The 24,247-nt window shown below is 35.8% G+C and overlaps 1 protein-coding gene across 1 annotated transcript in view; it reads left to right on the forward strand.

The window, feature by feature from the left end:
- The first annotated feature begins 3,567 nt into the window (after nucleotides 1-3,567).
- LOC134680011 (myosin-IIIb-like) overlaps nucleotides 3,568-24,247 on the forward strand; it is a 44,051-nt gene continuing 23,371 nt past the window's right edge. Inside the window, exon 1 of the mRNA XM_063538986.1 lies at nucleotides 3,568-3,771. The gene's annotated coding sequence lies outside the window, so the exon portion shown is untranslated. The remainder of the gene's footprint in view (nucleotides 3,772-24,247) is intronic.

Consider the following 24,247-nt stretch of genomic DNA (forward strand, 5'->3'; position numbering starts at 1 on the left):
CTAGATTTCTAATAGGTTTTCCTGTCATCTAGAGGTAGAAGGTTGTGTATTTTTTTTCAAAATTTTAGACCTAATTTTATCGGAGATAAGAGGGGGGGGGGTCATGTTTTGCCTATTTTCTTAAATAACTTTTAAACTGTTTCATATAAAATTATAAAAAAAATATATAGATCCTCAAAATAAGCCCTTTTATTATGTAACACGATATGGTTTGCAAAACTTGGTTTTCTAATTTACTCATATTCCCCTTAAAATAGCCGCCTATACTTAAAATTCATTTGTTTATATTACATGTCCGTCTTTGGGTAGCAGACTTCCATATGTATACCAAATTTCAACTTAATTGGTCCAGTAGTTTTGGAGCAAATTGGCTGTGACAAACGGATAGACAGACGCACGAGTGATCCTATAAGGGTTCCGTTTTTTCTTTTTGAGTTACGGAACCCGACTGTCGAGCCGCGAACATTTAGAAACCAGAAATTTATTTGCTAAAAACATTGTCCTTACAAAGGTATACAAATGGAATACGCAGTGATAAAAAGTGAAATAAACTGTGTGAATCGTGTTAAATGTAATGTTTTGTCATAAAGGCTGCTTTTTCTACAATCAATTGTTTTATTTCCTAATTATACGTATTTTTATACATGAAAGAAAAAAACATTGGTATTATGAGATTTGATCAAGTCCAGCATAATTCACATAAATATAATGAAATTCATTGGTATACAATCAAATAAGCCATTTTATGCTGAATTCAATGATACATAATTAATATCATTCATACATATTTTTAAAGAAATGGTCATATTTCTAACACACGCCAAATTCGCGATGACCACCCATGGAGGCCACGCCACTAGACGTATATTTTTCTAAATTGGCCGCGCCACTCAACCTCAAGCCACCGTTAAATCTGAGGCGCCGCCATTCAACGGCTTGTTATGACTGTCCGTCTCCCGGCTCCCCGCCACCATAGAGACTGGGAGCCAGACAATGCCACTCTAGGGGATATGCAAATATTCAGAAAATGTATGAATAAATACAACATAAACATCAAATAACTAAAAGTCAAAAAACGTACTTTAGATTCGAAAAATCACGTTGCGTCCTCTCACACAACCTAATAGCACGTGGCGACCGTTTCGACTGAATGCGCTGACTGAGTGAAGGGGGCACCACTGTCTATCACTTAATAGCAGCGGAGTGGTATTTTGTCTATTAGATAAACCTACAGAGCAATAGTTACTTTCCACCCGCAGTTACTTTTGTCCCCGCTCTCCCCTACATTTCACTTGAAGAAGCATGCAATTTTTTCTTAGTAGCTAGGTAGTATAACTAAATATATACAAACTGAAGCTAAGCTAAGGTAAGTTATATAATAATAACATCATCGGAATACACATATGATTTTAATGAAATTGTCATTGAATTGATTTGTGCCTTATCGAAAGCCCTATTGATTAGAGTAGTACCTAAATAACGTTTTTCATTTGACGACTTCTGTATTTATTCGGTTTATTTAGTTCGAGTATCTAATGAATTCGATTATTTAGTTAATTTACATTTAAGTACGTCACATGTGACATGAACAGACAAGGAGAGCAAGATAAAATATATTGTTTTGTCTTCCTTCTTTCAATGGAACTTTTTTAGAGTTTCTCTTCCTCAAAGGAGGCTAGTGGTTAAGACGAAACTCAAAATACTCTCATTTGCATCTTAAAAAAAACAGGATGGGTCACTGACCTGTCCCGGTAAAGTGAGGTAGTGTGCGTGACGCGTGCTTGTGTGTGAAATGGGGTAATTTGACAGAATCTGAAAATTTTCCCCGGGCATACCTCACCTTAACAATAAAATAAGCAGTCAATGTTATAATATTCCGTCAATAGTCGTTATAGTTCATAAATTAAACTCAATAATGTATTTCACTCATAAAATAAGATATAAAATTATGAGGTAATTAATGCAATTGCACCGACACGGACTATTAATATTTCGAACATACGTTGCATATGCGTCCATCCAATAAAACAAAATTATAAGACAAGACTTGCATTACAACTGAAAAAGTTGAAATTATACGGGTGTTTATTAGAGTTACATAATTATCCAGGACAATTATGTAAGTGTTGTTTAGTAGAAAACGGGAAAATTGAGTTTAAGTATATAGCTTTGCTATAATTAGTAAAAATATGGTATAAACGGTAAAGTCTTAAATACCATTATACAATACGGTACTAATGCTTTGGCATCTATACATCTTAGAGAGCCACGTCGGTCTGTTTGTATGTTCGCGATTAACTCAAAAAATACTGAACGGATTTTCATGCGGTTTTCACCTATCAATAGGGTAAAGGTTTAGGTGTATAACTTGTTAAGGTTTACCCGGTGCAAAGCTGGGACGGGTCGCTAGTATAGTACATATAGGCACGGATTGTGTAGTTGCATACCTACGAGTACATATATTTCTAACCCTCAAAGCCAGACAGAAGCCCTTTTTATGCTGCCAGTTTCAAGTTTCTCTCTATAAGTTAGAATGCTTTGAACCTTCGTTAAATTAAACATCTTCAATTTTATGTGAACTCTATTTACTTAGGTATTTTATCATAAGAATCTCTTTAGATATCACTGATATCAGCATACTGAAATGTAAGTCAATTTCGTAATAAAGTCACATACATGAGCTAGGTACTAAGTAACACTAAAGGTAGGTACTCCTACCCAGCATTTTTTTCTTTTTTTAGGGTTCCGTACCCAAAGGGTAAAACGGGACCCTATTACTAAGACTTCGCTGTCCGTCCGTCCGTCCGTCCGTCTGTCTGTCACCAGGCTGTATCTCACGAACCGTGATAGCTAGACAGTTGAAATTTTCACAGATGATGTATTTCTGTTGCCGCTATAACAACAAATACTAAAAACAGAAGGAAATAAAGATTTAAGTGGGGCTCCCATACAGCAAACGTGATTTTTGACCAAAGTTAAGCAACGTCGGGCGTGGTCAGTACTTGGATGGGTGACCGTTTTCTTTTTGCATTTTTTTCCGTTTTTTTTTTGCTTTATGGTACGGAACCCTTCGTGCGCGAGTCCGACTCGCACTTGCCCGGTTTTTTTATGTTAGTTTTCTGATTCTACAAAAACGACTGGAGTGGCTGTACCGATTTGATAAATTCTCGTTGTCAATATTGTCATTATGTGATGATCTGAGGATTCTGGGGAAGTCGAGGGATTTTTTTTTATAGTAAACCGTGCATTTTGCGTGCGTTATGTAAAGTGAAACTGCTGTTGGAAACCATAAAATAATGGCACGTTAAATATGTTATCTGAAATTGTTTTCTTTTATTAAAGATTATATTTATTACAAGATTTAACAGAACCTAAGTTAATAGACATAAAAAGCCATAGACATATAACAAACCGGTCAACATAGGAAAATTGTACTTGTATAGGTCACGAAATCGGTTTTAGGTTCAAGTCAATGTCACCGTAACACCTATTGGTACCGAACCGTATCTTATCTCAAGTTATCTGCGCGGGGAGGGGCGCACCGTTAGTCGGCAGCGGCCACAGCTGATTTCACATGTGCCTCCGATCGCGTCGTACGCCCGCTCCGCGCGCCATGCCGGCAAAACATTAAACACACAACAGTGTCACAAAAATATATGGAAAAAAGTTGAACATAATTGGAAAATTGTGATTTTGTGTAATTTGACAGACGCTTCTGTTCACGGGTTTTTTATTTACGAAAACTGTGTTACGGCTTTTTTGTATTGGCGTGTAAGTTTATGCACTTTTGTTATAAAACTAAGTATTAATGCTTATACAATATATCACTACTTATACTTGTTTACAATAATGGCATCTTTTTCTCTTATGTTTCTGCGTCAAAACGTGGAAAATTTTAATTTTCCCGAATTATAGCATACAGACATTGGCATTGTAAACAAATTGTAAAGTTCTAGATGCATCCTAGATCTAGATGCCCATTCAAATTCAAACTGCATGTTAAATGTAAGTAGTGATTAAATTCTTATATATTGTTAGAGACGTCGTCTAGAATTCCAACTCTACAATAGGTAGGTATATTATAGTAGGTATATGTACTTAGTGGATAAAATGCGTGGTGGCAGATTTATGGCTTATATTAGTCATGGTTGCAGGAGTGTTTTGCGAAGAAACACGAGAGCATAATGGAGCAGCGAGTTTATTGCACCGGTTTTGAAACAGGCTTTCTTGGGCTGCAAGGGCCAAGTGCCGGTGCCCTTAGCGATTTCGCTGATTATGCATTTACACTTTTACCTTAGAATAAATAATTCATAGCTACCCACGTTCTTACTACAAATAAGCAAATAACTATAAAATATAAATATATTTATGGCTGTCTTATACTATTATTTACTTGCACATAGTTAATTTCATATCAACATTATTGATTAGCAAAAAAGGTTTTATAGATATTTATGTAAGGTGTTAATAAATTTTAGAAAGATTTAAGTAAGTACCTATTGGTTATGTACTAAAAAACAAACATTCATCGTCATGTCATCCGGTGAGTCTCAGTAGCTTAGTTGGCAGAGCGATGGCCTGGTATCCCAGAGTCGCGTGTTCGAGTCTTGCCTCGAGTTTTGAGTTTTTCCACTTTTCCTTTACTTCTAAGTATTGTGGTATCGTTTGCAGACGTTTCTGCTTGATACAAAATTAATTAAACATCCAGTTTCACAAAAGTTCTACATAGTTACTGTACATAGGTACCTACCTATCACACGCGTCTGAATTGAGGGAAATCATTTTAATTAGTAGTTGATTAATTACGCTTATCTATATACGTGTTAATGCTTGCGAGCAAAATTGAATCCCTTTTCCAGTATTTCCCGTTGGTATCTGTATTTCCTTATTATGTACTTAGGTAGGTAGTACCTACTTAAATGTCCCCACTGGTCTATAAGGAAAAAATACTATTGTGTACGTACAGGCAACGTCTCATTTATGGTACCTATGTTCATATATTTATATCTTGTAAATAAGTTGTATATGTATAGTTAAAACTTTTTATTATTTGTGAAGTTCCATACAAAAACATTCCAAGTATGTACATAATTATATTAAAATGTTGTTTTGGTATTTTTCCCCAAATGATCTGAAGTCGTAATCAATGAATTTTCCAACATATTTGCATATTATATAAGCATTTGCATAGAACTTTTATTTTATTTTAAGGGCTTATTATATATTTAAAAATTTGGTCATAAAGTTACTTAAGGGTGATCAACAAGGAAATGGCATTTTAATCTTAACTGGTCTAAATGTTATTGGATTTAGAAAGTAATGAATTAATTTTACAAGAATACATTTGCATAAATGCAACCTTAGTTCATTTATGTTCCCTTTTGAACTTATCTAACGATCTGAAACTAGAAACTTCTTATTTTAACACTATTTAACACAGTACAAATGTGCATTATTAAAAAAGCTAAAATGTGTCATTTTATTTATTTAAGGCCTATGAAAGTCACATTTACTTATACATCAAGCGTTTTGATGGTCTATTAGTGTATAAGGGATAAAACGCAGAGTACCTACCTAGATATTAGATCGACGAAAGCCAACAATTTGCTAAGCATGATAATTCTGGCCCTTAAGAATCTTAAGCTTTATCAAGTTCAATTAAAATATCCACCTATAACTTTTGAAAGATGGGTCCAAAAAACATAAAAAATAGAACTTAATTTTATGAAAAATTTAACGGGCATGATCAGATTGATCAGTTATCTATAATAAGCCGCTTTAAGCAGATCGGTGAAGGTCGATCTTAGTTTGGATCCTCTAATACTACAGTGTTTTTCAATTCGTCGCGAGTCGCGACCCTGTAGTTAATTTTTTGTCCAAGATGCTTTTTCTCAATACAGAATAGTGTTCCATTTGAGCTACTATGTCCAGTATAGCATTTAATTATTAGACACCTAACTTATTACTCCACACTATATAATGTTAACAGAGTTATAGCCCATAAAAAGGTATAAAAGTGTAATAAGTATAATGATTCCTGACCTTGTGGCCAGTTAAAGCATGATGCATTACAAAAGGCGTATGTGCAGCAACATGCGCTAGCGCAGCATGGTGGCCGAGTGCATCGCTCGGTGCACAGATTGCGTAAAGATAATTGCCGTTATAGGAGCAGCAGCGGAGTGCAACGACGTCGTTTGGAATTCCATGCCTGATGTGCGCAAATAAAATATAATTGGACTTTAGTAATGACAACTTCTGCTGCTGTTGCTGATTTTTAGAAGCAATTTGTATATTATTAGATTTTGTGCAATAATTGTTACGAATTTTTAAGGTCGAAATGAAGTGTACAGTCCGATAAGAATTTGTAGAAACTTATTGAGGGCGATAGCGCTACTGCTTTTTCATCAGTCAGTACATAATGCAGATATAGGTACATCTCTCTACTTCTCCGCGTAAGGACATCCTTTACGTTTGTGGTTTGACTATGTTTCGTATTTAGTTCCATTTATTAAATAAATATAAAATCCGCACCGTCAGCTTATTTTGACCAGAGTTGTGGAGGGCATGCGATAAAATGCGTGAACGCTTACGGGCACGACAATGCGATTCCAAAGTGTCACCGTATTTTGAGCAGCGGTTATTGTCAGTCTCCAGCACTATTTCTTTGTGATATAAATCGTGGTGTATCAAAAAATATTATTTATTGTATAGTGGCGTGCGTAAAATCGTTAAACCAAGTGCTAGCGCCGTTATTTTAATTTTTATTCTCTAATACAAAACAAAACACTGGCAATAAATTTCTGCGCTGACAAGAGCCAGAATCTATGAACACCACGCTTGTGACGTTAACAACCAAATGGTACCACATTGTCGGTTGTCAATAAGGTTGATATCAAATAGAAGTACCTATAGAAATTGTGTTTTATCGACAACCGGTAATAAGAACCCTTTTGATTGAGAATGGCACATATACCGGTATACGTACCATTGTCATCTTGCAGAGTTAAGGTGACAGTCCATTTCCAACGACATCTGCATTACTGTTCATTTTACTATGGAAATTGACAATGACAGCGACGCGTTCAGTACCGGTAGTGCAGCTGCGGTTAGAAATGGAATGTTACCATTACGCGGCTGATCAACGATCTCGAATTAAACACAATAGAAGCTTTATTTTTTAGCAGCATATTTCACATTCTCTTAATGTGGGAGCATTTTGTACAAGCGTGTCGCACTTTTCTCAGCAATTTCTATGGACTTAAGTAGATTTTGTACAATATTATTGGTAAAAACGTGTCGGAAGAAAACTGTGCCGGCAAGATTGATAGCTAAGATTAGAGGTCGTGTAAAATCGATTATTCTATCCGTATATTTTACCGGTATATCGCTAGTCTTGGTGTCCTAGTTTCTATATTTCGACCATGACTCCAATAATAATGATAACTCGTTTGGGCATCAACAATAAGGTTCATCGTCATCTCTATACCAGTTCTTGAAGCCTGTCCAATATCTTGGTCCAATGTGTATTTGTGTCACACATTTTGCTTAATGAGAGGGTGAGACGTAATGCAAATTGGACAAATAAATTGGATACCTATCAGTGGCGGCGCGTCAAACATATCCATAGGCAAGTTGGGGCTAATTTGGCTTACATATTTACTTTACAACTCTGCTCAAACGTCCAAAAAACAGGCAAGCCGGTGGGAATCGGCTTTTATGGACGCGCCGCCACTGATACCTATCCAATACAACCTTTAGAAATGCTACCACAGCAATAGGAGACGCTTCTGTATGGCTACCAAATACCTGTACCTACAAATTAATAGTGCGTTTAATTCCCATTTTTTTCAAACCGAAAATTTAGAATTCGTTTTGACCATTTAAGATTAAATCTGCAACATTTACCACACATCTGTGTAAAGTAGAACACAATGACTCATGTAACACAAAGTAGAATGTAAATAATTGAACACGGGCACGTGGATTTGTGAATTTTGTAGGTGAGCATTAGTCGCGCGCGGCCGCGCTGCGGCGCTCTTCCGCATCTAAATAATTGTCAAGTGGGGACATTTTGCTGTTTGATGCGCTTGCTACAATGTAGGTAACTGTAAAATACCTAGGTATGCATTAGTTTAATGTCTTATATTTTTATTTGGATCTTGTATTTTATTGACGTGGATTTTTGGTGATATTGTAATCGGTATCTATTTGTATATATACGAGAGGTAAGGAATGCGACTCCCAAGCCGGAAGTCGTACCAATCAGCTTTTCATAGTCACTTGCATAAAAATGATGTCTGCGCAAAATGTAAAGGCTAACTAACCTAAAACACCACGAAAAATAACCACATTGATCAAAATATACACAACTTATGTTGTGCACATACATTTATCTACTGCTTAAATTACAATTTTTCTCATACTCTGATAAAGAAAATAATGTACCAAAGGAATATATTTTTGTACACAAAAATAATAATCCACTCTTTGTGACTCTGGTGATCAGAAAGTGGTCCGATGTCGATAGGTACGTCACGGCCGTCAATTCAGATCAGAGCGCGTAGCCAACGTGCCAATCGTTAACGCTTCGTAGCGTATCGTAGTCATCTCTCTCTCTCTCTCTCTCTCTATCGATTTCCCACTAGTGCGACAGTAACAGTTGCGTTTCATTCGCTATGGAGCGTTAACGATTGCACGTTGGCTATACACCCTGGGCTGTTATTTCCTTCACTTACAGAGCACTTGCCTCAAGCGATCCAGTACAAAGGCATGTTTATTATTAAGGTTTATGTTACGAGTGTCTCGTACGATTTCGGACAAAAAATATGACATTTTCATAGACAATTATCCTTATATTCGCATCGTAGTAAGCCCAAATTCGTACGAGAAATGTACCTAGTAAATGGGGACCTTAAAAAGGCACTTCGAGTGACCTCGATCTTGGGATCACAATTTTAACATTGGTTTGTTTCACGTGTTCAACTCCTTTGCACTTAATAGTGGCTGATGGGAATATAAAGCAATCGGCGGACAATGCCCGATGCGCTTACAATTGCATGATATCGACCCCGTTACTACAGTGATTTCACTGTGGCCAATGCTGTTCGTCTTTATTACCAAATCTGAGTTACATGCACCCATTTTGATTACTTCTAACCGATACCGTAGGAACACTGTTATTGGTAGTTGTCAGTCAGTCACGAAGACATATTACATAGATATTACCGTTCACGAAAGCACACCAAAATTCTTGTCTTTCCGTAATTCTTAGTCATTTATCAAGTTCTTATACATGGGTTTGATTCATAACAACAACAATCTGTCAACATAAATCTGTAAAACAAGCGCCCCTTTGTAATAAAACTAATTAATTAATTACTATAATATCATTTTTGAAATGGCTTTTCGTTATTAAATGGCTTTTCATTGACTTATTATACTCTGCATAGATCCAAACTTATACATTCATACTTTTGATTTCAAACCATATCATATACGAAGACTACAACTGCAACTACAATAAAATTGTTATATAAGCCAAGTCTCGATTAATGCTGTATAGTGTACTAAAATAATTTGATTATAGATCGATAAGTATAATCAAAGTGCTTTAGGACACTTTACCCTACTGCCTCTTCAAAATTCGAAAGTTTCGACTGTATTGCCAGCATAAGGGCCTTTTGATGATTGCGAAATCGTGAGAAGATCTCTCGTTCGCATTATTGAAGCAACAAAAAGGCCGAAAGCCAAAATTAAGGCTAATGTTTACTATACTTATCCGTGACTGTTACACATGCGTAATGATCTATGCATTTGGCTCGGATTCTGCGTCAATCATGACGCCGCGAACCTGTTTGGAACTCACGCGCAGCTAAGTTAGGGCTGCGTCACACTAGACTTCTTCGCGATACCTTTACCCACATGTATGAAGAGGACTAAAATATAAACTCAACCCCTTATTAACCTTTTCTAAAAATGTTTTGTTAAACAAGGCCGAAGATTTTTATGTCAGTATTTTCTGAAACACTAACGCAGTAAATTAATAAATAAAACAAGGATGATGAAGCGCCGTAATTTATTTAACACACTCAAGAGTTCAGAGCGAATTGGACTACTACACAAAAGTACCTACTATTCTGCGTCGTTCCGCCAGCTATATGGCCAGGCCTTAACCGAGACTTAATTAATGATCTTGAACACGCTAACATTCGATTCAAATTACTATTATGACGGCTTGATTTTCTATTTATTTTTCCAAAGTTTTTCTTTAAAAATGAAACTCCGCAAACTAAATTAGTTTCACATGTTACTTATATGTATGTCCGCCAGAAATAAGATGGCTAATTTGAAAATTGTACAGAGGAAGCTACATAGTTTGTACAATGTCAGGATGACTTATGTGAGTTTTTTATTAAGGTGTCCAAAATTAGCATCTTAAAAAAACATAATTCTGTACACTTCGACGAAATATCGTCCACACTGCTAGCTGTCAAAGCCCCTCGACGTCGGCCAGTTAAGTCACAGTGTTGATGTTAGAAAATAAACATTTCTGTTTGTACACAATTGTCACAACTATAAAGCAGGCCACTGACGAGCCTTCCAAATGGATGCCGTTACAATGGATTCATCCAAATGGACGGCATCCTAATATTAAACATTGAACGTTTTTGACATTCACGGACAGATTTTGGATTGCAGCTATTTAGACTGTTGGAAGGCTCGTCAGTGGCCACCTTAATAGTTAAAAAAATCCTGCCGTAGTTATTTATAAACATACCAGCTACTTCCCGCGACTTCGTGTTGTTCCTTTTACAATTGTAATGGTTGCTCCACCATTGCAATTAGACCGTTTATTTTTTACTATTATAATTGACCAACAAGTTACAGTATAATTAGTCCATTAGAGCAAATCAACTACCCATCGAAATGTCAAATCGATGGTCAATAATTAGCACCGCTTCGCATTTCTAGGTCGGTGTCATTTTACTTCGTCATGATTTCTAATTGGAAATGGCCTATAACCCATTGTGCCAAGTTCGGTCAATGGTTCATTTAGATCACAAGTAGGTACTTACTTAATCAATACCTAGTGAACATTTTTAGATGTAATAATTTATAAACATTCTTTATTTTTCTTAATTTTACCCCTTTTCAATCCTTAAGATGTAGGCCTCCTTCAATTTTTGCCATTCTGTTCTATTTTGTGCTCTTTGTACCCATTTTGATCCAGCTGTTCTTTTGATGTCGTCACACCAACGCATTTTTGTTTTCCTACTGGGCGTAACTTTCCCCAAGGTCTCCACTCTACCAGCCTCTTTATAAACATTACTTACTTACTACTCTTGTGGCCGTATGGTAAGAACTAATATACTAATAGTACCCAAGTACAGCTTGGCAAAAAAGAGTAGAAATTAAAAAGTTGCAACACTGTAGTGTCGTCCCGTTTTCTTATATAAATTGGTTTGAAAGGGACGACACTACAGTGTTGCCACTTTTTAATTGGTTACATATCAGAATACCGAAAATCGATTTACCTAATGTTGATCGATAGGTAATTTAAAAATAGGTGAATCAAGCATAGGTGATTCAACATTAGGTAAATCAGTTTTCGGTATTCTGATATGTAACCTTTTAATTTCTACTCTTTTTTGTCAAGCTGTACAAAAAAATCTATTGATACCCTTCAAACAACATTGCAGCATTGTGGTCACATGGGAGTAGTCAGTCGGCCTTAGGTACCCACGTGTGACCACTTTATGGTTTTTTAAACTTCGGTCAAGTAAAAAAATTTTGCGTCCTTTGATTTCACACCTTACTTGGCTTATCAATTAACATTTAATTTACGAACTTACAAAATACACGGGACAGTAACCATTTTTCCGGCCATGTAAGTGCAGTAGGTTATGGTTACATGACGAGTGGACCATATTTTCGGTCTTGCCATATTCGTCACAGATACCTTATTATGGACCGGTGCCATAGCTTATTACATTGATAACTTATACAACGCAATGACCGACAAATTGACTGATACAGATAAGTTAATGAGCGCCGGCACCCGGCGTAATTGACAACTACGTGACCGCAATTCACTTGTGGTTTACATTACGTATGAGTTTACTTACGAGTATTTCTACTACTCTTCGTGCATAGTACACGTAAGTTACTGACCACATTAGATCATGCCAATTATTTTAATAATAAACTGAACTAGAGTTCATCTATTTTGGAAATCCCTCAATTAAATTAAATACACATACATATTACACAAAGTATTTATTTCATTTAGTATACATAAGTATTTAAAATTTATAACAAGTAATTATAGTATCGATAATCAATATTCATTGAATGTGATTTATAGCGCATCCTCCGCCGATCGTAGTTATTAGCATTTTTACCATGTTAGGTTTTGCAACACTAAATGGTTGAGTGGCATACATGCACTGAATACCACCAAAGCAAAACAATAACCAGGTTGTTCGCGGCATGAGTATGAAATGTCATTGATGCAGAATATGCGTAAATTTACGCGGCAGTGAAAATTAACATTACAATGGTAACGTTACTCATTGTGTTCTAAAGTGTTCAGACTCGGAAGGTTTTTAAAAATAACTTTCGTGTATATTAATCATAACTCTGCTTGTATTGTATGTTAAAATTTAACACGGTTACACATATTCTTCGAAGAATATGCTTAACTGATAATTGATAAACCTATGTACCTATCTCGGTAGGTATTGTAGAGTTAACGAATTGTGATGTAACTGGTCATTCGTCCAAATGAATCTTTGTTAAATTTTAGTATTGATGGTAATACCAAGTACCTAATACCTGCATTATAGCGTGCGTGTTTGTGTGTAATATGTCACGATATTTGCTGATAATGTACATAATACTATAATAAAATCTTTTAATGATCTAAAGAGTTATTAATTAAATTTGCTTTCACTTCAATCCAACACTTATTCGTTTGATTTATACCTATGTTCTATATGCCAACAATAATACAACACAATGCAACACAACAACACACAATACAATACACGTTACACTATCAATGATGACATAAATATCTTGTTTTCATTATTGCCTTTTTAGTCTGAGTTTTTGTTTTCATTATTGCCTTTTTAGTCTGAGATTTGGCATAAGTTGATTAAGAAGGCAATTTCTAAGGGGACAGTCTCCTAACAGTTTTAAAGTGGTACTAAATATGGCCAACACATACACATATATAGTAGCTGTATAATATTTTAAAGTTTCTGCAACACTGGAGCAATTTCCATAAGGTAGGAAACTATAAACAAAACTTTATTACATTATACTTAAGCAAGCAATATAAGTAGAAGTGGAACAGGTAGCAAATTGGTCACGTGGATCCGAAGGTGATGGCCAAGGATTAGCCTTGCTCGTGACATTGCTGACGACGTCACGTGCGCCTTTCAGGCGTAATTAGGGAAACCATTTCAGTGCTAGGTACTACCACGTCATTCATAATGTTTCTAATTAATACGATTAAACTTCAAATACCTGGGAGACCGAGCTATGCTCGGAAAACATATAAAAACTAAAAAATACACGTTTTCCCAGAGATTAGACTAGTTAGATTGATTTTTCAACCCCGAAAACCCCCATATAGCAAATTTTATCGAAATCGTTAGAGCCGTTTCCGTGATCCCCGAAATATATATACTTACATATATATAAATAAATAAATATACAATAATTGCTCGTTTAAAGGTATTATATAATATATATAATATATGTATAGATAGATTACTTGCATTACCGTCTTAGTAGTTCATTGTTACTATTAGAATAATATCTACTGTTATGTTATCCTTTAGGCGTTCTATAAAAATTAAAAAGGGGCTACTTCATTGTATTTTGAATAATAATTTATTTTGACGAATCATACTCGTAATTGGATTTGTGGGCGACTAGGAAATAACAAAGCCTAGCAATGATTGATGAAAATGATGTCTAAAAATTAAGTTTTTGTATAGATGCAATCATTTTAAAAGGAATTTCCGTGCCAGAAAAGTGACAAGCAGAACCCTATTACCAAAGAGAATTCTATTACTAAGCTTCCGCTTACTTCATTCGGAAACATAAACTTTCATAACTCAAGTTTTAAAGGTACCGAACCTTGGATCAATCTGTTATCAAATCTTGGATATTTTATTTGTCATAGTTTCTAAGTTTAATAACCTAAAGGGGCCCACTGATTAACAGTCCACCGGACGGTATCGGCCTGTCAGTTGTGCGGAACTGACAAAATTTTGTTCCAACTGACAGGCCGATATCGTCCGGCGGACTGTTAAAATCAGTAAGCCCCTTTAAAATTCCTAAAATGTCAATGTAGGTATTACATTTCCTAAATCACTGAAAGAGAGTCTGAGTCAACACACGATACAAAAGTAAATGTTAAAGTGTTATTTCTGAGCAAAAGAGTGCACGAGATTTTAGTTAAATGTTAACCTTATCGTTTTACAAAACTAATTGGCTCTTACATAAAAGAAAAATATTTAAAACAAGTTGACTTTTACTTTGCCATTTATGTAATAATTGGTGTTAAATATTGGAAATTTGTCTTTCGGTCCCTTTTTTGGTGCAACATGTGGATATGGCACTTGCATGACCTACACTTTAACGGGTTTAAAATGAACTTGTAAAACTTTTCGATATTAAAATTAATAATTTCCATACTTGATTAAATCGGACCACACATAAGCTCAGACAGCTTAGGATTTGAGACGTAAATATTTTATATTGGTCTGACTTACCTACTTGCAATATACTCGTAGATTTCAGATATGCACATAATTCTCTAACCCTGTTGAAGATAGAGTGCTAATTATTATCATACAATGTTTACGTAAACAAGCTATGTATGTATATTGAAGACCAGTCTGGCCTAGAGGGTAGTGACCCTGCCTGTGAAGCCGATGGTCCTGGGTTCGAATCCCAGTAAAGGCATTTATTTGTGTGACGACACAGATATTTGTTCCTGAGTCATGGTTGTTTTCTACGTATTTAAGTACATATTTATATATTATAAGAATAAAGTGTTAGAATGTCCTATAATAATTATTTATTTATTTATGTTATTGTTATGCATGTTTATATAGTGTACTAACAACAACATACCTGACGCTAGCTAATCCCAAATATCTGCGTAGGAGCGGACTATTGTTTGTCAGATTTGTTTGGCATTGTGACACGTCACTATTATAAACAGTCCTATGTATCTAACATTGGAATGCGTCTAATTGTGAATCATAATACACCTACGGACGATCAGCAAACATGATTGATGTTTCAAAATGATATCGATAACTTGATTGCCCACTCGCTCTCTCTATAGCGCAACCATTAGTGTGCGAGTATCACGCACTATGTGCTCGTTAATTTGGTTATATAATAGTAGTAAAATGCAGTTTTGAATAAAGTCTCCTAACCTAATTCGTTGGCTGCGCCGCCTGCGCCCGTGTGCGGATCTATGCATCATTGGACCATTGTTTGCTTAAACGTGTGTAAACGGTCTATTGATTCATACTGCCGTATTCGAACTTCAAGATATTCACAAGAGACGACACATACTAGATCCATTCTAGATACGTTATAGTTTAGATATCAACTAGTTCTCTTTTGCAACGCAATTCGGGCAACCAATGTCACTTTTACGTTAGATAGAGTAAGATATCTATTAGATGTGAATTGGATCTCTAAGTCATATCCTGTGGAAATCGTTCAAGAGTATCTTCAGAATCGCACAAATGTCAAATTTGTCAGGTTAGATCTTAAACATATCGTTATCGTATCTTGGTGATGTCTAAAAGATATCTATTTCAAAATCCGAATCGGCCCATAATGTTAGCTAATTTTGTAACACAAACATACTTTTTCATGAGAAGAGAGTAATATTTATTGTAGTATCACTTATGAACAGTAGAAAAAAAATCAAAAATTTCCACTTACGCTTAAAAAAACTACGTACTGTAAAATGGGGTGAGTAGAGATTACGAGGGTAGTTGGGTTATGAATGGGGTGAGGAGGGATGGTAGAGAGGCGAAATGGTATTTTTGAACCAGAGTTATCATTATCACATTGCTACGTAAATACTTTATTCTCTTGAGAAGTTTCTAATCCGTATTTGTTTTATTTAAAATATCTTAACACACATACGCGATTTATTTAATTGTTTAAAGAGTAAAATTCATAATACTTTGTAGTTTAGGTATAAGTACATGTGCTCATGGCTGTATTATTTTATTATAAAAATGTGGATTGATATGAAATATTTCGGATACTTTTGGGTTCCTATAGTAGTCTTTGCCGCAGTTTGTTTTTTATGCATTTATAATTTGGCTGGTTTATTATTTGATTATCGACCTACATTTAATCGAAGCTAACTATACACTAACTTATTACGTCAAGCGCTACTATAAAAGTAAAATTTCTATGAATACACGACGTTTGTAGTTCTGTTATCACACTTTGTCGCCATCAATTCATGCAGAATTAGGTTAGACGGTCTCTAACTAGACGATAGTTTCCTGAATACATCAATATCATGAATAATAAATGTTAATGTCATATAATAAAACAAGATTGTTTAAGATAAACTAATTATATAACACCATGCTTTTCAAGTTCTCTAGTTACGCAAGGTATTAACGATGGGATAGAAGAATAAAGTTGACAGATCAAATGTGCGGAAATGCAAATTGATCCATGTCGCTATTGCACGATTGTTATTGATAATTGAAAGCCATTATTTACCCTTGATTGCGAATAGAAAGTGTTGCTTTCTCGCCATGGTGCCGGTAACAATAATTTAGCTTCACGGTTATTTTGAAGACACCACGCTCGGTATTCTGCCAGTTTACGCCGCAGTCACGCCGAGGTTATTAAGCGCAAAAAGAAATCTTTTTGTCACTTGCTCTAACAAGGAGTGTGGAGACAATGTGATTTTAAACGCTCTCTTCTGACACTATGTAAACACAGGTTTTTCCTCGGTTTGTTAAATTCACGGAGGCAAACATTAATAAGTATCTAGGTGTATTCTTTTTATAATCCTACCGGCAAATTGCAACTTTTATGGTTTTGAGATTGCGTTAATGTCATAGAGGTACAATAATATAGAAATGACATGGGGCAGGGGCCAAACGACCGAACGAGATGCACTTATGGAAATTTCAGTAGGAGTAGCAGAGAAACCGGTATTATTGCTTGTCCTTGTCACAGTCTCACTTTTTGTTTGTTCCCCACCAAAAATGTAGTATGGTTTATGGTGGGCAACAAATACCTAACCCGACCGAATTACGTAGATTGTTTTTGGTATGTTGTCAGGAATGTTAAAAAGTGTTTTTAATATTGTCGCTTTGCGTATGTTTTGTCCCTCACAGAGGCACGCGTATAGCTCATCTATGTAAATACTAGGCCTATGGATGTTTACGCTCACTAGCTTAGATTAAGCTTAGATTAAGTATCAGAGCTAAGTTATGCATGTTATGTTTTCTTTTCTCGAGTAAGTAAATTATTGTTTTTTTTTTTGAGAAAATAAAGGTCTTTAAACGAATGCTTGGGGTGGCTTTAAGTTATTTTGAAAATAATTTAAGGGTAGATCTTTCTTCGGTCTTGTCGAGTATCTAAAATGTTATTCGGTACAGAGGTATTTTGCTGCCTACTCCTGAAACCCTGAACCTTACATGTATTAATCTCTGATGATAATCTCTAATGGCTGATATTGTAAACTGCAAGTCTTCTTCCTCGCGTTATCCCAGCATTTCACCACGGCTCATGAGAGCCTGGGGTCCGCTTTAACAACTAATCCCATGATTTGACGTAGGCACTAGTTTTTAGACTGCCATCTGACCTTCCAACCCAAAGGGTAAACTAGGCCTTATTGGGATTAGTCCGGTTTCCTCACGATGTTTTCCTTCACCGAAAAGCGACTGGTAAATATCCAATGATATTTCGTACATAAGTTCCGAAAAACTCATTGGTACGAGCCCGGGTTTGAACCTACGACCTCCAGATTGCAAGTCGCACGCTCTCACCGCTAGGCCACAAGCGCTTCTGCATTGTAAACTGCAAGTGATCTAAAATAATACAGAGATAAAATAAAATACTGGCAATACAACAGGATTTGTCAAACAAATACACGTGAATACGTAATTTAATATTTAAATCCTCATTTAATGATATTCGGAAATTGACGCTACAGTGAACAGCAGTGGACAGATATTGAATAACAGAACTCGTAAGTCCGGAATGTTCACTCAAGTGAAAAATTATGAAAAACAAATGAGCAGGAAATGTGGATGCAGGGTACTTTTTGTCGTAAACGCCTACAAATAAAGAAATCGGTACAAAAACTTTAGTCAGCACTTTACAGGTTTTAATTCCTGTGTGGTTTCGCGTATGTATTCATATACCATCTGTCGCAGAACTCGCAGATAATCCGTCCAACGACCGTGGAGAAGCATTAGCAAGCACTCTCTAATGCTTTGAAAGGATTGTATTGTGCAGATCATAGGCTTCGTGACAACCATGTTGTGCCAACACGCTTAAATCTATTGTTGGCCTATAAAATCGGACTGCGATATCATATTATATTCCAAGAAAGATCGCTAAGAGCATCTAGCAATCCATTTAAATCGGAACGAATAGAAACTTCATTTCAAATGCAATTTCTTCGGTGCTTAACTGCTTGATTCGCCAAAGTATACGTACATAATATTTAAATTGACTTCTTTGTTTTACTTCGAGAGAATCTCATGAGCAATTTTTCAAATTTTATATTAGAGTGAATTTCACTGTTGCCTTTCTAGCCAACAAAGAGTTAATGGTGTATCTCACCACGCGCAAGTGGGTCCCATTACGGCGATACTGCAACACTTTCTGTATTCGAGTATATTCCCATAAATACAAGTGTCAGTAAATGACGCCTATAAAGGGTCGAATGAAGTATCATGAATATGAAACTTGTCGCTTTCCTTCATAATGACGCACGATTGGTAATGGTAGATTTACTGCTGTGCTATTATTATGCCTCTAGGGGTCATGTGTGTTATGTTCAGATACAGGCCTTAAATATAGGTATCAGTTTAGGTATCTCACTTTTACGAGAAAGAACAGACACCTAGTTATTTATCTAGCGATATTCTCGATCGTGACACTCGTAAGAGTTCCGCGAGAACCCAGTGGGACATAATTAAAAACAATCTGCATAGGTACCGATATCTTAACAATAGTGTTCACTTAAGTACCCACAAACCAGACTTCGATCAGACAACATACAAAAACGTTTACCGAAATGTTTAATTCCAAGATAAATACGGGAAATTTGTACCGAAACAATAAAACAATACTAACCGTGGAGCCTGGGAACATGTCATTCATTTGCATACATTATTATGAGAACATGACTTGTTGTCTTGCAGTGTTTCAATAGATTCTTAGCTGAATTCCTCGGATTCACGCGAATACCGGTAATTAAAAATGATCTAGATTAAATTAAGAACGTGATAAAATCTTATTGTTACCATACAGGAACTAAAACAATAGGTTTCCGTGTCATCGGAAATGGGTAGTTGGAAATATTGCGCTCGTTTTTTTTTCATAAATTTAAAAGAATAAGGTAATTTGGGTTAAGTAGCCACCGTGATTCACCTGGCCCCTGTTTCACCAACGTGACGGGTGCGACGAATTGTAAAATCACTGTTGCTGACGTCACAGGCATCCATGGGCTACGGTTACCGCTTACCATCGGGCGGGCTGTATTCCTGTTTGCCACCATCATTGTATTATTAAAAAAAACTTTATGATATCGGAAAAAAACAGATATTTCTCTTGCTAAGTTTATGACAATTGTCACAAGAAACACTACAATTGTCACGAAATTCCGACATATAACTCATTACCTGTCAAGAATTACCTACAATTCTTCTAAATCTTTGACAATTGTCAGAAACTTCGCAGGAGAAATATCTGTTTTTTTCCGATATAATAAACTTTTTTTAAATAATACAATGATGGTGGCAAACAGGAATACGGCCCGCCCGATGGTAAGTGGTAATCGTAGCCCATGGATGCCTGTGACGTCAGCAACAGTGATTTTACAATTCGTCGCACCTGTCACCGATGTGAAATTGGGGCCTGGGTAATAAAGTAGACACCGCGTACAATAAGTACTTTCGCAGACATTAAAATATTAATTTTTCTAGTTTGGACTAATTACTAATTAATCACACAAATTAATCTTCACCTGTCAATTGGCTGTCATGTGGATGCGAGTGGTTAAAATAAAACATCAAATTAAACTCGAAGCCAATGGTTCAATTATCAATTTTACTGGCTTAATTATGACATTTATGACTAGTAACTGGTGAGAATATTAGAGTCGGACCAAGAAAAATCTACAGCGGATTTGATAGTCCACGCAGTGCAAGTGTCATTTATGCAAGCCCCCTACTCTGTCTGTTCTCTTTCACGGCGCAGCAACTAGTATCATTTCTCTCTCCTTGCTCTTTTAAAAATGCCGTTTGTCAAAAAAGGACAACCATACTGTTGACAAGATGGACTTCAAATCCAAGTGTCCCCTTTTTAGGCGACCCAGGTTGTGCATGTGTAGTACAGTCATTATAGATTTTGACCCGTGAATAATTAGTTCCTGGATTTTTTTTTCGTAGGTCCCTCGGGGGGGTCACTGGGAGTGTAAATTCAAAAAGTAGGCTTAATCAGGCTCCTGCGTATATTCAAAAAATGGTTTTTTTCCAAAAAAACGGTTTTTCTTCAATAACTCGGCCATTTTTGATTTTACAGTAAAACTGTAAGGACAAAAAGTGTAGGAAATTTGATTCTCTATAAGTTAGTCCAGTCATTATATCCAAAAAACCGACCCTTCGTGAATAATCAGTTCTTGGATTTTTTTTTCGTACGTCCCTCGGGGGAATCACTGGGAGTGTAAATTCAAAAAGTAGACTGAATCAGGGTCCTGTGTATATTCCAAAAACGGTTTTTCTTGAATAACTCGGTCATTTTTGATTTTACAGTAAAACCGTGAGGACAAAAATTTTAGAAAATTTGATTCTCTACAAGTTTGGTCCTCACAATTTTTCTTCTAGGATCGATAGTTTGGAAATAAAATTTGAAAAAAGCGACAAATTCAAAATATTTTCAACATCTCGTTTATTTTCAACTTTACGACATAAATGAAGAGGACTAAACTTGTAGAGAATCAAATTCTGAACAATTTTGGTTCCCACCTTCTTTCCCCCAAAATCGATATTTTAGAAATTAAACCTGAATAACGCGACAAATTCAAAATATTATCATTATCTCCTATGTTCCACGCTTTACGGCATAAATGAAGGGAAACAAAGTTGTAGAGAATCATATTCTGAACAATTTTTGTCCTCACGGTTTTACTGTAAAATCAAAAATGACCGAGTTATTCAAGAAAAACCGTTTTTCGAATATACACAGGACCCTGATTCAGTCTACTTTTTGAATTTACACTCCCAGTGATTCCCCCGAGGGACGTACGAAAAAAAATCCAAGAACTGATTATTCACGGTAAGGGTCGGTTTTTTGGATATAATGACTGGACTAACTTGTAGAGAATCAAATTTCCTACAGTTTTTGTCCTTACGGTTTTACTGTAAAATCAAAAATGGCCGAGTTATTGAAGAAAAACCGTTTTTTTGGAAAAAAAACCATTTTTCGAATATACGCAGGAGCCTGATTAAGCCTACTTTTTGAATTTACACTCCCAGTGACCCCCCCGAGGGACCTACGAAAAAAAAATCCAAGAACTAATTATTCACGGGTAGGGTCGGTTTTTTGGATATAATGACTGTACTAGTGTGCGTAAAAACGTATATGTGTTCTCTTTTAGGGATGTGAAAAGTCTATTTTAATCATGTTATATATCGATAAACGCTACACAGCGGAACGAAATAGCTATTCATTGAAGCTTCAATATCTTCGTTAAACAGAAACATAATTGAAATGCTAATGGATAATATATATGTTATAATGTAATAAAATAATTCAATTATTGCGGATCACCTATTTTAGTAGGTATTTATGTATTTTAATTAAATATCTGAACTTTCCCTTGGTTCTCTCCTGGGGCGTGACTATAGAATTGTGATCTGATAACCACAATAAAGAAAAAAAGCGTTTTTGTTCAGTTTAGGTATAGTTAAACCTTTGAAGTAAAATTAAAATTGCAAGAAATGTCGATAGTTTATCGACATGGCTACAGCAAAGTGGGTCGCTTTGTTAATCGTACACTAAACAAAAAGTGGTCCCACTGACAGCTCGCTTGGAAGGTATCTGTATATATTCTTATATCTATGCATTTATGCCTCACAATTTCATAGAAGTTTGACGTTTAAAATAACACGTGCACTGCGTGGGCTATCAAATCCGCTGCAGACTTTTCATGGACTGACTTTATCACAACCTACCTAGTTACTATCACTCATGGTAGGTAAATAAATAATCGGACAGCGCGCCATTGCTAGCGCCGGTGGTTATTCTCCGTGACAGTCACAAATAGTGAAAGTGTCGCTCCTGCCGCGTCCGTCCGCCGGCCGGCAAAACCTCTTTGCATGAAAACATTTTAATGCCTTCATTATAAAAGCATTGTGAGAACTAATTACTTCTGACGCCGCTGTCAGTCACACCGTCAGATCCATAACGCCACAAGTGCCGGTCACCTATAGTGATGTACGACTTTATTCTCTTAATATAGTTCAGTGTTATGATGGATTAGGTTCAACGCCACAGCGGCTGCGACCACGACGGTTTTTCTTTACAAAGTGTATTGAAAATGTGCAGTGATGTTTGTTCAGTGTGAATGCAAGACACTGGAGTGAATTTTCCGATATCGTCTTGGGTCGTCCCATTCGTTTTTCGTCAAGTTCTTAAATTAGTCCTATTCTGCTTTCGTCACTCATTTCTACATTCGTCACAATCGTCGGTGGCTTTCAATGTAGAATGAGTGACGAAAGCAGAATAGGACTAATTTAAGAACTTGATGAAAAACGAATGGGACGACCCAAGACGATACCCAAACAGAGCCTAATATTATCTAGTCGAGAATTTTATGAAATGGAAAGAGAAGACATTCCATTCTTCAAGAATGATATTACAAATTCACCCAACTGCATCATTATAAGTACTCTTATTTTGTGTGTCAATAGTAAAAAAAGGTATTCTATCAGAACAGGTGTACGTATAAATTGAAATCTCATGTCTCGCTACTCGTTACGCCACACCACGCGACAAGGTTGACACCGTCGGACACTTGTGAAAAAAGTAAATAAAGGAACGGGCATTACGACACAAATGTAACAACCAATATTTTGTCACAATTCATACATACTAGTTAAGAATAAGTACCTATCTTTATGCGGTAAGGTAGGTATAAGTAAGTAAATATTTGTCTGTTCCAAATTTTATACCTACAGCAAACTGGCGAATTTAAAAGTGCGACTATATGCACTTTACTACTCTAATTAACAGTATAAATATATGTATAAGTACTTAAGATATTTAGAATCGGTCGAATGCATAGGTATGCAAATTTAAAAATGAAATTTATTCCATCCAATTACTACCATCTTACAAATCATCTTAAACGGTTCTGAACTAATTATTCATCTTCTTATTGGCAAATGGCTTGACTTGACACATAACATCAAAGTAAGATATCTGCATAAAACTCGTTTTAACGGTTAATTAAAATTGAACAATTATTTATCAGATAAGATTATAATTACTTATTTTAAAAACAGGTTTGGGCATTAATTCAAAAATCAATTAATTTTGGGCTTCAAATCAAGAGTGAACAGGCACCTTCTGGGCGAGCTCGCTCCATCGTAGGCCACGTCTACGCCTCGGCTAGTCTGTGGCCATGAGTAAACCCATGCATAATAAAAAAAAAAAATTAACTTAACTAAGATTCGCGTCACTGTAAAAAGTAGGTAAGTATAATATGTATAAGATATAGAAAATCTTAAATTAAATTGCAATTTTTTTGGTATAGGTATAGGTACTTACAATGTGTCAGATAAAATTTAGCCATAGCAGCAGTAAGTTACTATTTTACAAAGTGTCAATAAAATATACTTCACAGAAATAAGAATTCTGTGATATACCACAGAAATAAGAATTGAATAAGTATATATGCAGTACATGGTGTTTGAGCCGAGAGGGGTATCGTCTT

The sequence above is a fragment of the Cydia fagiglandana genome, chromosome 3 (assembly GCF_963556715.1).
Source record: "Cydia fagiglandana chromosome 3, ilCydFagi1.1, whole genome shotgun sequence".
NCBI lineage: Eukaryota > Metazoa > Arthropoda > Insecta > Lepidoptera > Tortricidae > Cydia > Cydia fagiglandana.